This window comes from Erpetoichthys calabaricus, chromosome 5 (genome assembly GCF_900747795.2).
Source record: "Erpetoichthys calabaricus chromosome 5, fErpCal1.3, whole genome shotgun sequence".
Classification (NCBI taxonomy): domain Eukaryota; kingdom Metazoa; phylum Chordata; class Cladistia; order Polypteriformes; family Polypteridae; genus Erpetoichthys; species Erpetoichthys calabaricus.
The window spans coordinates 22,985,851-23,000,902 of record NC_041398.2 but is presented as its reverse complement, the minus strand read 5'-3'; the positions used below and the strand labels follow the sequence as shown (position 1 = coordinate 23,000,902).

At 41.7% G+C, this 15,052-nt stretch overlaps 1 protein-coding gene, 5 non-coding genes and 2 pseudogenes across 6 annotated transcripts in view; 3 read left to right on the top strand and 5 right to left on the bottom strand.

Annotated features, from left to right (window-relative positions):
• LOC127527749 (zinc finger CCHC domain-containing protein 3) overlaps positions 1–15,052 on the bottom strand; it is a 227,314-nt gene that overhangs the window by 15,988 nt on the left and 196,274 nt on the right. The window lies entirely within an intron of this gene.
• On the bottom strand, positions 504–641 carry LOC127528065 (uncharacterized; annotated as a pseudogene).
• Positions 6,625–6,743, top strand: LOC127528055 (5S ribosomal RNA). The gene has a single exon (XR_007935205.1). It is a non-coding gene; the product is annotated as a 5S ribosomal RNA (ribosomal RNA).
• LOC127528052 (U1 spliceosomal RNA) lies at positions 7,432–7,595 on the bottom strand. The gene has a single exon (XR_007935202.1). It is a non-coding gene; the product is annotated as a U1 spliceosomal RNA (small nuclear RNA).
• On the top strand, positions 8,523–8,641 carry LOC114643208 (5S ribosomal RNA). Its single transcript, XR_003714712.1, has one exon. It is a non-coding gene; the product is annotated as a 5S ribosomal RNA (ribosomal RNA).
• On the bottom strand, positions 9,326–9,489 carry LOC127528051 (U1 spliceosomal RNA). Its single transcript, XR_007935201.1, has one exon. It is a non-coding gene; the product is annotated as a U1 spliceosomal RNA (small nuclear RNA).
• LOC114643207 (5S ribosomal RNA) lies at positions 10,427–10,545 on the top strand. The gene has a single exon (XR_003714711.1). It is a non-coding gene; the product is annotated as a 5S ribosomal RNA (ribosomal RNA).
• Positions 11,233–11,370, bottom strand: LOC127528062 (uncharacterized; annotated as a pseudogene).

Genomic DNA, 15,052 nt, shown 5'->3' with positions numbered 1-15,052 from the left:
CTTATTCTCTTCACATCACTCACTGTTCCATGCTGCTGTCAAAGGAGGTGAGAGAACTTAAAAATATTAATAATGCAGTAATGGTACACATGTGGGTAGGTAGAAATAAATAAATAAATAATCAATCAATTTCTTATCATTTTTTTTTTATAGGGGGGAGTTTCCTTTATATAAATTCAATAACTAAATTATTTATTAATTAATTAATTAATTAATTAATCAATTAAAATGAATATTTTTTTATCAATATTTTTTGGGGGGGGTTTCCTTTAAATAAATAAATAATCTTTAGGATCTTCTGTATTTATCACAGGTTTAAGTACCTTGCTCATGGGAAAGGCGCTATATAAATAAAATTTATTATTAGTATTACTATCACTTTGATGTCCCACTTCTGCTGTTGTCTCTGCGGCTCCTGCTTCATTTTCACCCAAACAACCAGTTTCCACTCCACAACGAAAAGATAAAAAGCTTTTTCAGTCTGTCTTTTAAACCAAAGTTATCAGGGGAGAGCGCGAACGCAGTCCCCCACTACCACAAATTATGCAGTCGAGTTTCCCGCATTTGGGGAAATCGCAGGGGTCAGCACACCCGGAGTGCAATGGATGAGCCTCGCCCTGGGAGAACCACCTTTTTTTTTTTTTTTTTTTTTGTGCTAATTGCTTTATTCAATTAAAACAAATTAGTTGTTTTTTTCTCTCCCGTTTTCCATGTGAACTCCATGACTGTTCCATGGCTTCCCTTTGGAATTTCCGGTTTTGTGATTCATGCATAAAACATTTCAAACCATTAAAAAACAACACATAAAACATTCTAAAAGTTTTTTTCACACTTACTTTAACCCAGGGGTGGTCTTCCTTTTCAGGTCCTTGATGATTCGAAGAATTCTATTTTTTCTTTGGCCATCTGTAAAACACTTGCAATGGGGAGAAGTTTCTCTTTCTTTGTGTATATCTGTCTTCTGACCCAGATCGCCTCTTTTATATAATTTATTTTGACCCATTTTTCCCTACTCACATTTTGTTTTTTTGACCTGCCAAACATTACTATTTCTTTGTCAATTTGCCCTTCCACTATTTTTTCTGTCCTTACTTTATTCCACACTATTTGTGCCTTCCTACATTCGTATAGTGCATGCTTGGCAGTTTCAATTTCTTTACATTTTGGGTAAGGACATTTTGGGTTTTTCACCGATTTCCTTTTAAACAAATTGTTATTTGTCTGGAGAATATCGTGTACGGCCTGCCATGCTATGTCCTTCAAATTATTTGGGAGATAATTATTTGATATAACGTCCCATATTTTTTCAGACTCTAATTTAGATGTTTCTTTAATCCATGTTGCTGGTTTCTTGTCTTTGGCCATTTTCATGACTAATCTCCAGTTTGTCCACACTTTCCCCTTTTCTTTTCCAAAGTTGTTAGTTTCTAAACAATTAATTATGGGTTTGTAAATTTTGGCGACGTTAAAGGCATACGGTCTTTTATTGGTGGTTGTATATAAATTATATTTCCTTAGCACCCCTCCCATCATGTATCTGGCCATATCCGCGACCTTTCCACTCCTTTCTCTGATTAGTCTGATATACGCAAATGTGTAGCGGAGTTTCAGAAGATTTTTTAAATCAGGAAGATCCTTCCCTCCTTTCATTTTAGTTTTCACAACGGTTTCTCTTTTTAATCTTTCCCATTTTGACCCCCAAAAGAAATAAAAACATTGTCTTTCTATCTTTTTGAGGATCTCTCTCCTTGGTAGATATATTGTTGCCCAAAAAATCAATTTTGGCAGGATGATTGACTTGAGGAGGAGGATTTTCCCCTCATAGCTGAGGTTCCTCAATTTCCACATCCCCGTTGTTTGGTTGACATATCTGCATGTTCTCTTCCAATCTTTTTCCCCTTCCTTCTTACTCCCAAACCAGATCCCTAATATCTTTATCGGTTGTCTATGGGTTTTTATTTTGGGATTTGTATCCTCTGTCCACTTCCCTTGGACACGACACTCCGTTTTCTTCCAGTTTATTTTCGTACCGGCAGCTTTACAAAATTGCTCCGTTGTTTCTAGTGCGTTATCTACGGATACTCCTTCTCTTGCCGCAATTGTTATGTCGTCCATGTACATTATACATTTGGCTTCTTTTCCTTCACTTCCGGGGATTTCTATCCCCTTGATGTCTTGATTGTTTCTGATCATTGTTGCCAGCCCTTCGATTGCGAGGACAAATAAAATTGCGGAAAGTGGACATCCTTGTCGTACTCCTCTCTCAATGTTAATCTCCTTCGTTAAATGCCCGTTTATCAACACTTTACTTGATATCCCTTGATAGCATTTCTGAATCACCTTTATGATGTGTTTGGGTATGTCAAATCTTTCCAGGGTTTCCCACAAAAAATCATGATTAATGGAATCAAAAGCCTTCTCCATATCAATATTTAAAAGTCCTACCGATAAATTCCGCTCTTTTGCGTACTCTAAAATGTCTCTAACTAAAATCAAGTTGTCACTTATGGACCGTCCGGGAACTGCACACACCTGGTCTTCTTGAATAATGTCACCCAGGACTTCCCTAAAACGATTTGCCAGGACCTTAGTTAGCAATTTGTAGTCCTGGCATAACAGGGTTATTGGCCTCCAGTTGGTGATCTCTGCTTTGTCCCCATCTTTTGGGATTAAGGTGATGATTCCATTCTTCCATGATTTCGGGCCCTCTTCTCCTCTTAATATTTCTTGGAATATCTCCAATATATCTTCTCTAATTAAATTCCAGAAGGTGGTATAAAAATCCGCCGTTAAACCGTCTGAGCCCGGTGTCTTGTTCTTCTTCATGGTCTTCACTGCTTTTTCAAGTTCGCTCATTTTGAACTCCTCTACCATTTCTTTCCGTTGTTGTTGTGTGATGTTCCGGTCGATCTCGTTAAGCACTTCTTCTTTTTGGATTTCCCTATTTTTGAAGCTGTAGAGCTCTCCAAAGAAGGTTTCTACAATCTGCTGTTTCTTTGTTTCTTCTCTTTGTAGATTCCCTTCTTCGTCTTTCAGGAAATCGATGCTGCTCTTTTTCGTTCTTTGTTTTATTTTTTTAAAGAAGAAGCGTGTGCACTTCTCGTCCTCTTCTAAGTGCTGGACCCTACTTTGGAACTTCAGTTTCTCTTCCTTTCTTTTGTAGATGTCCATCATCTCTGACTTTATCTGCTTCACCTGTCTCCCGGTCTCTGTCCCTTCATTTTCCAGCCTATATGCTTCCTCCAGTTCTTCTTGCAGTAACATTAATTGTTCCTTCTCCCTCTTACTTTTTTCCTTTCCTTTCCTTTGAAAGAATTGCTTGGCCCTAAATTTAATGATGTCCCACCATTCTCCTCTTGTCCTACACCCTTCTTTTAGGGTTTCCCATTGTTTGTATTTGTTTTCAAATTCAGTTCTAATTTCCTTGTCTTCTAAGAGTAGCGCGTTTAGTTTCCAAAACCCTTTCCCTCTATTGTCCCTGTTTCTTCCCTCACATTCTGATAAAATGATGTTATGGTCAGAAAAACAGGTCGGTTTAATTAGAAAACTTTTAGTTCTATATCTCGCGCTACTTAAAATGTAGTCGATTCTTGATCTCCAGTTCCCCCCTTCCGCTCTCCATGTATATCCTTCCGTGTCCTTTTCAATCTCTCTATAATTATCTTTTATTTGGAAGTCTTTCATCATGTTGATTAGGAACCTGGATGTTTTATCCAAGGATCTTTTCCTTTTGGATTCTATTTGGCAGTTCAGGTCCCCCGCTATTATAACATCTTCCATCCCTTGCAATTCTGTCCTTAACTTCTGAAAGACTTCCATTCTCTCGTTGATTTGTGGAGGTGCATATATATTTACAATGTTGTGCTTCCCTCCATCTACTTTAACAGTTAGGGTAGCTATTCTTCCCTGGAGAATAATCTCAAACCTTAATACTTCAACGTTTTTGTTTTTAATTAAAAACCCTATTCCCGCACTCTTATTTTCATTTGAGCCAGAAAAGAAGGCTTCCCCTCCTTTCCACCCTTCTTCAAATTTTGAATAGGACCTCTGAAAGGGAAGGCCACATTCTTGAATACAGATGATGTCAGCTTCTGTCTCTTGAAGGGCTCTAAACACAATTTCCCTTTTGCTTCCCCTCTTGATACTTCTAACATTGATTGAAGCGATTCTCATGGGGTTTTTGATTATTTTGTTGTCTTCTTTCTTTCTTCTTCTTCTGGCCTCTTCTTTTTATTTCTGTCACTCTCTTGAGTGCGTGTTCTCTTTTTATTTTGCTCTTTCATCAGGGTGATTTTGGAGAAGGCTTCGACCGATTCTTTTTTTAGGAAGGTCGCCTTTGGGCTGGCCGTTACCTCTTCACTATCCTTTCTCTCAGCTTGTTCACTGCTTTCTTGGACTATTTGGTACCAGTCCCTAATCCCTGCATTGTCATTATCTATTGTAGGTATTAAGGGTGAGCTTAATAATATGTTGGTCATCTCCTCTAGTTCCAACTGGATGTTCCCCAAACTGTCTTGCATCTTTTGTTCTCTGCTACCTAGGGAGGAGACTTTCTCTTCATCTTCCTTCTTATTCATCTCTTCCACAGTCTGATTTTCTCTTGGAACCTCACTACTTTCTATTAAGCTTTTAAGCTTTTCGTGACTTCCAATGGGTGTTTGAAACAGCACAACACTATTTCCCCCTTCGTCTTCACTTACTTCCTCTTCTTCTTCTTCCTCTTCCTCTCTTCGTAATTGGACACTAATTGTCTCAACCTTTTTACACTTGTTTGCATATGATAACGGGCAGCTTCTAAAGCTGTGGGTTTTTTCCCCACACAGGTGACACATTATTTTCTCTCTACAATTCCTCGTCAGGTGACCCAACTCTCCACAATTCTTACATTTCTCCTGTTTACAGTCAGCCGCTACGTGCCTTTCCTTCCTCCATTTTCTACACATTTTTGGTTGACCACTATAGAAAATTATACCTCTTATAGCACCAATTTGTATAGTTGGTGGTAGGTGTTTGAGGTCTCCTTCCTCACTAACTTTCAATTTTACCTGAAAGTTGTAATACCCGGTTTTAATTCCATGCTCGTCCCTTCCTGCCATCCCTCTCTGCACTCTACAAAATCTTCCTAACCATTGTTGAATATCTTCAATTCTTATTTTTTCGGATAGCATGGCGACAGTAATAGATTTCGTCTCTCGCTGTGCTAGAGACTGCATTGTCATATCTATTAACACCACTTCTGATTCCCTTTTCTCCCTCCAAACCTTAATACATCTTTCCACCAACATGCTATTCGTAAAGACCACCTCAAAAGTCTGTTTATCTGGGAGTGCAAAGATAAAATCAACTTGCCTGGGTAGAAAACCAAGAATTCCAAGCAGAATGGTGGTGGTGAACGTTTTCCTGTCCATCTTTTTCTCGTTCATTAGCTGGAACCGCACAGCATTCTTTCGGTCTTCTTCTGGAACCATCCTCGAAACGTAGGATCCTCTCGTCAAATCGATGGAAATCTCAGTTGACCTCTCCTTCGTCTGCTTCTTTGTCTGCTTCTTCTACCAAGAAAACTCCGGACACAACCTGCAAATTTAAACCGCCGCGCACCCAAGGGCTGAAAAAGTGGTGGACCTGCCAACCTACTTACCAAACCAGGGGCCGTGAGGCGTTCCCTATACCAAAACAGGAGAGATGGTATCTCCCCTGCCAGGTAAGTATGAGTTGTACAGCCCGGCGCTCAACCTCCCTCTTCCGCGGCTTCATCGCTCGCCGGCGGGCGACGTGCCCCGCCGTCCTCGAACCTTCGTGGTCCTTCGGGCTCCTTCGGCCTGCTTCGGGCTCCATCGGCCTCCAGAGCACGCATGCGCACGAGCGAGCAGCTGGCCTGACGCCCCTGTGCTCCGTGACCCGGATGATGGGGTTGCACCGACCTCACCTCCTTGATTAGACAGGTTTCGGCAGAAGAACCCGAGGTGCACTTCGCTCTTATGCAAACCAGCCACCCATCTCTGGAGCTTATTGGCTGGAAGAGAAACAGAAGGGGTAGACACTGGGCGGGACGCTGAATGAGAAACAGCCGCCCAACAGCGTGGACAGGCGGCTGGAGGCAAATCTGCGAAAGAGGAAGGCGACCCTGCTTTCCGTAGAGAGAGAGAGAGAGAGAGAGAGAAAGAACCCCTCGGCGTGGGCGCTCGCGCACAGCAGCAAAGCACCTTCGGGGAAGGGAGATGCGGGGCAGCGCTGCGTACCCGTCCGAGACGAGAGCCGGTGCTTGCCCTTTGATGCCACTGTGGGATTCCACGTTAGGATGGACACGAGGTTGCCGGCTGTTTCTGGAAGATGCCTCACGTTCTATCTCTCTATCTATCTATCTATCTATACATAAACGTGGGTGGCGGGATTTGGTCGGCGACAGCGAGAGAGCCGACAGAAGGGGTCCAGCATAAAGGATAAAGAACATTCAAATTCAAAAATCATTCTGAAAATTTCAAAAGAAAGAATAAAAATGGAAGAAAGATAGGGGAGAAATAAAACAGAAAATAAAATAAATAAAAAAAAAAAACATTGGGCTGTCGTTTAGTAAAGAGGGCTTCCAACCTTGCCTATATGGGGAGAGAAAAACTTGCCGCTTTCGTTTACGGCCATACCACCTTGAATACGCCCGATCTCGTCCGATCTCGGAAGCTAAGCAGGGTCGGGCTCGGTTAGTACTTGGATGGGAGACCGCCTGGGAATACCGAGTGCTGTAAGCTTTTGCCTTTCTGCCAGCAGGGGTCACCCTTTTCGCTGTCTTTTTCTTTTCCTCCTTTCACCCGTGTCAGAAAGTTGGCACTTGGCAGCAAGTAAAGCAGCTTGAAATAAGTAAAGTTGCACAAAAAGGATGGATGGATGAAAGAAAGAAAGTGCACTCAGTTCCACTTCTCTCCACTTTATTCTCTTCACATCACTCACTGTTCCATGCTGCTGTCAAAGGAGGTGAGAGAACTTAAAAATATTAATAATGCAGTAATGGTACACATGTGGGTAGGTAGAAATAAATAAATAAATAAATAAATAATCAATCAATTTCTTATCATTTTTTTTTTTATAGGGGGGAGTTTCCTTTATATAAATTCAATAACTAAATTATTAATTAATTAATTAATTAATTAATTAATCAATTAAAATGAATATTTTTTTATCAATATTTTTTGGGGGGGGTTTCCTTTAAATAAATAAATAATCTTTAGGATCTTCTGTATTTATCACAGGTTTAAGTACCTTGCTCATGGGAAAGGCGCTATATAAATAAAATTTATTATTAGTATTACTATCACTTTGATGTCCCACTTCTGCTGTTGTCTCTGCGGCTCCTGCTTCATTTTCACCCAAACAACCAGTTTCCACTCCACAACGAAAAGATAAAAAGCTTTTTCAGTCTGTCTTTTAAACCAAAGTTATCAGGGGAGAGCGCGAACGCAGTCCCCCACTACCACAAATTATGCAGTCGAGTTTCCCGCATTTGGGGAAATCGCAGGGGTCAGCACACCCGGAGTGCAATGGATGAGCCTCGCCCTGGGAGAACCACCTTAGTGATCATGGTATCTCCCCTGCCAGGTAAGTATGAGTTGTACAGCCCGGCGCTCAACCTCCCTCTTCCGCGGCTTCATCGCTCGCCGGCGGGCGACGTGCCCCGCCGTCCTCGAACCTTCGTGGTCCTTCGGGCTCCTTCGGCCTGCTTCGGGCTCCATCGGCCTCCAGAGCACGCATGCGCACGAGCGAGCAGCTGGCCTGACGCCCCTGTGCTCCGTGACCCGGATGATGGGGTTGCACCGACCTCACCTCCTTGATTAGACAGGTTTCGGCAGAAGAACCCGAGGTGCACTTCGCTCTTATGCAAACCAGCCACCCATCTCTGGAGCTTATTGGCTGGAAGAGAAACAGAAGGGGTAGACACTGGGCGGGACGCTGAATGAGAAACAGCCGCCCAACAGCGTGGACAGGCGGCTGGAGGCAAATCTGCGAAAGAGGAAGGCGACCCTGCTTTCCGTAGAGAGAGAGAGAGAGAGAGAGAGAGAGAGAGAACCCCTCGGCGTGGGCGCTCGCGCACAGCAGCAAAGCACCTTCGGGGAAGGGAGATGCGGGGCAGCGCTGCGTACCCGTCCGAGACGAGAGCCGGTGCTTGCCCTTTGATGCCACTGTGGGATTCCACGTTAGGATGGACACGAGGTTGCCGGCTGTTTCTGGAAGATGCCTCACGTTCTATCTCTCTATCTATCTATCTATCTATCTATCTATACATAAACGTGGGTGGCGGGATTTGGTCGGCGACAGCGAGAGAGCCGACAGAAGGGGTCCAGCATAAAGGATAAAGAACATTCAAATTCAAAAATCATTCTGAAAATTTCAAAAGAAAGAATAAAAATGGAAGAAAGATAGGGGAGAAATAAAACAGAAAATAAAATAAATAAAAAAAAAAAACATTGGGCTGTCGTTTAGTAAAGAGGGCTTCCAACCTTGCCTATATGGGGAGAGAAAAACTTGCCGCTTTCGTTTACGGCCATACCACCTTGAATACGCCCGATCTCGTCCGATCTCGGAAGCTAAGCAGGGTCGGGCTCGGTTAGTACTTGGATGGGAGACCGCCTGGGAATACCGAGTGCTGTAAGCTTTTGCCTTTCTGCCAGCAGGGGTCACCCTTTTCGCTGTCTTTTTCTTTTCCTCCTTTCACCCGTGTCAGAAAGCTGGCACTTGGCAGCAAGTAAAGCAGCTTGAAATAAGTAAAGTTGCACAAAAAGGATGGATGGATGAAAGAAAGAAAGTGCACTCAGTTCCACTTCTCTCCACTTTTTTCTCTTCACATCACTCACTGTTCCATGCTGCTGTCAAAGGAGGTGAGAGAACTTAAAAATATTAATAATGCAGTAATGGTACACATGTGGGTAGGTAGAAATAAATAAATAAATAAATAAATAATCAATCAATTTCTTATCATTTTTTTTTTTATAGGGGGGAGTTTCCTTTATATAAATTCAATAACTAAATTATTAATTAATTAATTAATTAATTAATCAATTAAAATGAATATTTTTTTATCAATATTTTTTGGGGGGGGTTTCCTTTAAATAAATAAATAATCTTTAGGATCTTCTGTATTTATCACAGGTTTAAGTACCTTGCTCATGGGAAAGGCGCTATATAAATAAAATTTATTATTAGTATTACTATCACTTTGATGTCCCACTTCTGCTGTTGTCTCTGCGGCTCCTGCTTCATTTTCACCCAAACAACCAGTTTCCACTCCACAACGAAAAGATAAAAAGCTTTTTCAGTCTGTCTTTTAAACCAAAGTTATCAGGGGAGAGCGCGAACGCAGTCCCCCACTACCACAAATTATGCAGTCGAGTTTCCCGCATTTGGGGAAATCGCAGGGGTCAGCACACCCGGAGTGCAATGGATGAGCCTCGCCCTGGGAGAACCACCTTAGTGATCATGGTATCTCCCCTGCCAGGTAAGTATGAGTTGTACAGCCCGGCGCTCAACCTCCCTCTTCCGCGGCTTCATCGCTCGCCGGCGGGCGACGTGCCCCGCCGTCCTCGAACCTTCGTGGTCCTTCGGGCTCCTTCGGCCTGCTTCGGGCTCCATCGGCCTCCAGAGCACGCATGCGCACGAGCGAGCAGCTGGCCTGACGCCCCTGTGCTCCGTGACCCGGATGATGGGGTTGCACCGACCTCACCTCCTTGATTAGACAGGTTTCGGCAGAAGAACCCGAGGTGCACTTCGCTCTTATGCAAACCAGCCACCCATCTCTGGAGCTTATTGGCTGGAAGAGAAACAGAAGGGGTAGACACTGGGCGGGACGCTGAATGAGAAACAGCCGCCCAACAGCGTGGACAGGCGGCTGGAGGCAAATCTGCGAAAGAGGAAGGCGACCCTGCTTTCCGTAGAGAGAGAGAGAGAGAGAGAGAGAGAGAGAGAGAAAGAACCCCTCGGCGTGGGCGCTCGCGCACAGCAGCAAAGCACCTTCGGGGAAGGGAGATGCGGGGCAGCGCTGCGTACCCGTCCGAGACGAGAGCCGGTGCTTGCCCTTTGATGCCACTGTGGGATTCCACGTTAGGATGGACACGAGGTTGCCGGCTGTTTCTGGAAGATGCCTCACGTTCTATCTCTCTATCTATCTCTCTATCTATCTATCTATCTATACATAAACGTGGGTGGCGGGATTTGGTCGGCGACAGCGAGAGAGCCGACAGAAGGGGTCCAGCATAAAGGATAAAGAACATTCAAATTCAAAAATCATTCTGAAAATTTCAAAAGAAAGAATAAAAATGGAAGAAAGATAGGGGAGAAATAAAACAGAAAATAAAATAAATAAAAAAAAAAAACATTGGGCTGTCGTTTAGTAAAGAGGGCTTCCAACCTTGCCTATATGGGGAGAGAAAAACTTGCCGCTTTCGTTTACGGCCATACCACCTTGAATACGCCCGATCTCGTCCGATCTCGGAAGCTAAGCAGGGTCGGGCTCGGTTAGTACTTGGATGGGAGACCGCCTGGGAATACCGAGTGCTGTAAGCTTTTGCCTTTCTGCCAGCAGGGGTCACCCTTTTCGCTGTCTTTTTCTTTTCCTCCTTTCACCCGTGTCAGAAAGTTGGCACTTGGCAGCAAGTAAAGCAGCTTGAAATAAGTAAAGTTGCACAAAAAGGATGGATGGATGAAAGAAAGAAAGTGCACTCAGTTCCACTTCTCTCCACTTTATTCTCTTCACATCACTCACTGTTCCATGCTGCTGTCAAAGGAGGTGAGAGAACTTAAAAATATTAATAATGCAGTAATGGTACACATGTGGGTAGGTAGAAATAAATAAATAAATAATCAATCAATTTCTTATCATTTTTTTTTTATAGGGGGGAGTTTCCTTTATATAAATTCAATAACTAAATTATTTATTAATTAATTAATTAATTAATTAATTAATTAATCAATTAAAATGAATATTTTTTTATCAATATTTTTTGGGGGGGGTTTCCTTTAAATAAATAAATAATCTTTAGGATCTTCTGTATTTATCACAGGTTTAAGTACCTTGCTCATGGGAAAGGCGCTATATAAATAAAATGTATTATTAGTATTACTATCACTTTGATGTCCCACTTCTGCTGTTGTCTCTGCGGCTCCTGCTTCATTTTCACCCAAACAACCAGTTTCCACTCCACAACGAAAAGATAAAAAGCTTTTTCAGTCTGTCTTTTAAACCAAAGTTATCAGGGGAGAGCGCGAACGCAGTCCCCCACTACCACAAATTATGCAGTCGAGTTTCCCGCATTTGGGGAAATCGCAGGGGTCAGCACACCCGGAGTGCAATGGATGAGCCTCGCCCTGGGAGAACCACCTTTTTTTTTTTTTTTTTTTTTTGTGCTAATCGCTTTATTCAATTAAAACAAATTAGTTGTTTTTTTCTCTCCCGTTTTCCATGTGAACTCCATGACTGTTCCATGGCTTCCCTTTGGAATTTCCGGTTTTGTGATTCATGCATAAAACATTTCAAACCATTAAAAAACAACACATAAAACATTCTAAAAGTTTTTTTCACACTTACTTTAACCCAGGGGTGGTCTTCCTTTTCAGGTCCTTGATGATTCGAAGAATTCTATTTTTTCTTTGGCCATCTGTAAAACACTTGCAATGGGGAGAAGTTTCTCTTTCTTTGTGTATATCTGTCTTCTGACCCAGATCGCCTCTTTTATATAATTTATTTTGACCCATTTTTCCCTACTCACATTTTGTTTTTTTGACCTGCCAAACATTACTATTTCTTTGTCAATTTGCCCTTCCACTATTTTTTCTGTCCTTACTTTATTCCACACTATTTGTGCCTTCCTACATTCGTATAGTGCATGCTTGGCAGTTTCAATTTCTTTACATTTTGGGTAAGGACATTTTGGGTTTTTCACCGATTTCCTTTTAAACAAATTGTTATTTGTCTGGAGAATATCGTGTACGGCCTGCCATGCTATGTCCTTCAAATTATTTGGGAGATAATTATTTGATATAACGTCCCATATTTTTTCAGACTCTAATTTAGATGTTTCTTTAATCCATGTTGCTGGTTTCTTGTCTTTGGCCATTTTCATGACTAATCTCCAGTTTGTCCACACTTTCCCCTTTTCTTTTCCAAAGTTGTTAGTTTCTAAACAATTAATTATGGGTTTGTAAATTTTGGCGACGTTAAAGGCATACGGTCTTTTATTGGTGGTTGTATATAAATTATATTTCCTTAGCACCCCTCCCATCATGTATCTGGCCATATCCGCGACCTTTCCACTCCTTTCTCTGATTAGTCTGATATACGCAAATGTGTAGCGGAGTTTCAGAAGATTTTTTAAATCAGGAAGATCCTTCCCTCCTTTCATTTTAGTTTTCACAACGGTTTCTCTTTTTAATCTTTCCCATTTTGACCCCCAAAAGAAATAAAAACATTGTCTTTCTATCTTTTTGAGGATCTCTCTCCTTGGTAGATATATTGTTGCCCAAAAAATCAATTTTGGCAGGATGATTGACTTGAGGAGGAGGATTTTCCCCTCATAGCTGAGGTTCCTCAATTTCCACATCCCCGTTGTTTGGTTGACATATCTGCATGTTCTCTTCCAATCTTTTTCCCCTTCCTTCTTACTCCCAAACCAGATCCCTAATATCTTTATCGGTTGTCTATGGGTTTTTATTTTGGGATTTGTATCCTCTGTCCACTTCCCTTGGACACGACACTCCGTTTTCTTCCAGTTTATTTTCGTACCGGCAGCTTTACAAAATTGCTCCGTTGTTTCTAGTGCGTTATCTACGGATACTCCTTCTCTTGCCGCAATTGTTATGTCGTCCATGTACATTATACATTTGGCTTCTTTTCCTTCACTTCCGGGGATTTCTATCCCCTTGATGTCTTGATTGTTTCTGATCATTGTTGCCAGCCCTTCGATTGCGAGGACAAATAAAATTGCGGAAAGTGGACATCCTTGTCGTACTCCTCTCTCAATGTTAATCTCCTTCGTTAAATGCCCGTTTATCAACACTTTACTTGATATCCCTTGATAGCATTTCTGGATCACCTTTATGATGTGTTTGGGTATGTCAAATCTTTCCAGGGTTTCCCACAAAAAATCATGATTAATGGAATCAAAAGCCTTCTCCATATCAATATTTAAAAGTCCTACCGATAAATTCCGCTCTTTTGCGTACTCTAAAATGTCTCTAACTAAAATCAAGTTGTCACTTATGGACCGTCCGGGAACTGCACACACCTGGTCTTCTTGAATAATGTCACCCAGGACTTCCCTAAAACGATTTGCCAGGACCTTAGTTAGCAATTTGTAGTCCTGGCATAACAGGGTTATTGGCCTCCAGTTGGTGATCTCTGCTTTGTCCCCATCTTTTGGGATTAAGGTGATGATTCCATTCTTCCATGATTTCGGGCCCTCTTCTCCTCTTAATATTTCTTGGAATATCTCCAATATATCTTCTCTAATTAAATTCCAGAAGGTGGTATAAAAATCCGCCGTTAAACCGTCTGAGCCCGGTGTCTTGTTCTTCTTCATGGTCTTCACTGCTTTTTCAAGTTCGCTCATTTTGAACTCCTCTACCATTTCTTTCCGTTGTTGTTGTGTGATGTTCCGGTCGATCTCGTTAAGCACTTCTTCTTTTTGGATTTCCCTATTTTTGAAGCTGTAGAGCTCTCCAAAGAAGGTTTCTACAATCTGCTGTTTCTTTGTTTCTTCTCTTTGTAGATTCCCTTCTTCGTCTTTCAGGAAATCGATGCTGCTCTTTTTCGTTCTTTGTTTTATTTTTTTAAAGAAGAAGCGTGTGCACTTCTCGTCCTCTTCTAAGTGCTGGACCCTACTTTGGAACTTCAGTTTCTCTTCCTTTCTTTTGTAGATGTCCATCATCTCTGACTTTATCTGCTTCACCTGTCTCCCGGTCTCTGTCCCTTCATTTTCCAGCCTATATGCTTCCTCCAGTTCTTCTTGCAGTAACATTAATTGTTCCTTCTCCCTCTTACTTTTTTCCTTTCCTTTCCTTTGAAAGAATTGCTTGGCCCTAAATTTAATGATGTCCCACCATTCTCCTCTTGTCCTACACCCTTCTTTTAGGGTTTCCCATTGTTTGTATTTGTTTTCAAATTCAGTTCTAATTTCCTTGTCTTCTAAGAGTAGCGCGTTTAGTTTCCAAAACCCTTTCCCTCTATTGTCCCTGTTTCTTCCCTCACATTCTGATAAAATGATGTTATGGTCAGAAAAACAGGTCGGTTTAATTAGAAAACTTTTAGTTCTATATCTCGCGCTACTTAAAATGTAGTCGATTCTTGATCTCCAGTTCCCCCCTTCCGCTCTCCATGTATATCCTTCCGTGTCCTTTTCAATCTCTCTATAATTATCTTTTATTTGGAAGTCTTTCATCATGTTGATTAGGAACCTGGATGTTTTATCCAAGGATCTTTTCCTTTTGGATTCTATTTGGCAGTTCAGGTCCCCCGCTATTATAACATCTTCCATCCCTTGCAATTCTGTCCTTAACTTCTGAAAGACTTCCATTCTCTCGTTGATTTGTGGAGGTGCATATATATTTACAATGTTGTGCTTCCCTCCATCTACTTTAACAGTTAGGGTAGCTATTCTTCCCTGGAGAATAATCTCAAACCTTAATACTTCAACGTTTTTGTTTTTAATTAAAAACCCTATTCCCGCACTCTTATTTTCATTTGAGCCAGAAAAGAAGGCTTCCCCTCCTTTCCACCCTTCTTCAAATTTTGAATAGGACCTCTGAAAGGGAAGGCCACATTCTTGAATACAGATGATGTCAGCTTCTGTCTCTTGAAGGGCTCTAAACACAATTTCCCTTTTGCTTCCCCTCTTGATACTTCTAACATTGATTGAAGCGATTCTCATGGGGTTTTTGATTATTTTGTTGTCTTCTTTCTTTCTTCTTCTTCTGGCCTCTTCTTTTTATTTCTGTCACTCTCTTGAGTGCGTGTTCTCTTTTTATTTTGCTCTTTCATCAGGGTGATTTTGGAGAAGGCTTCGACCGATTCTTTTTT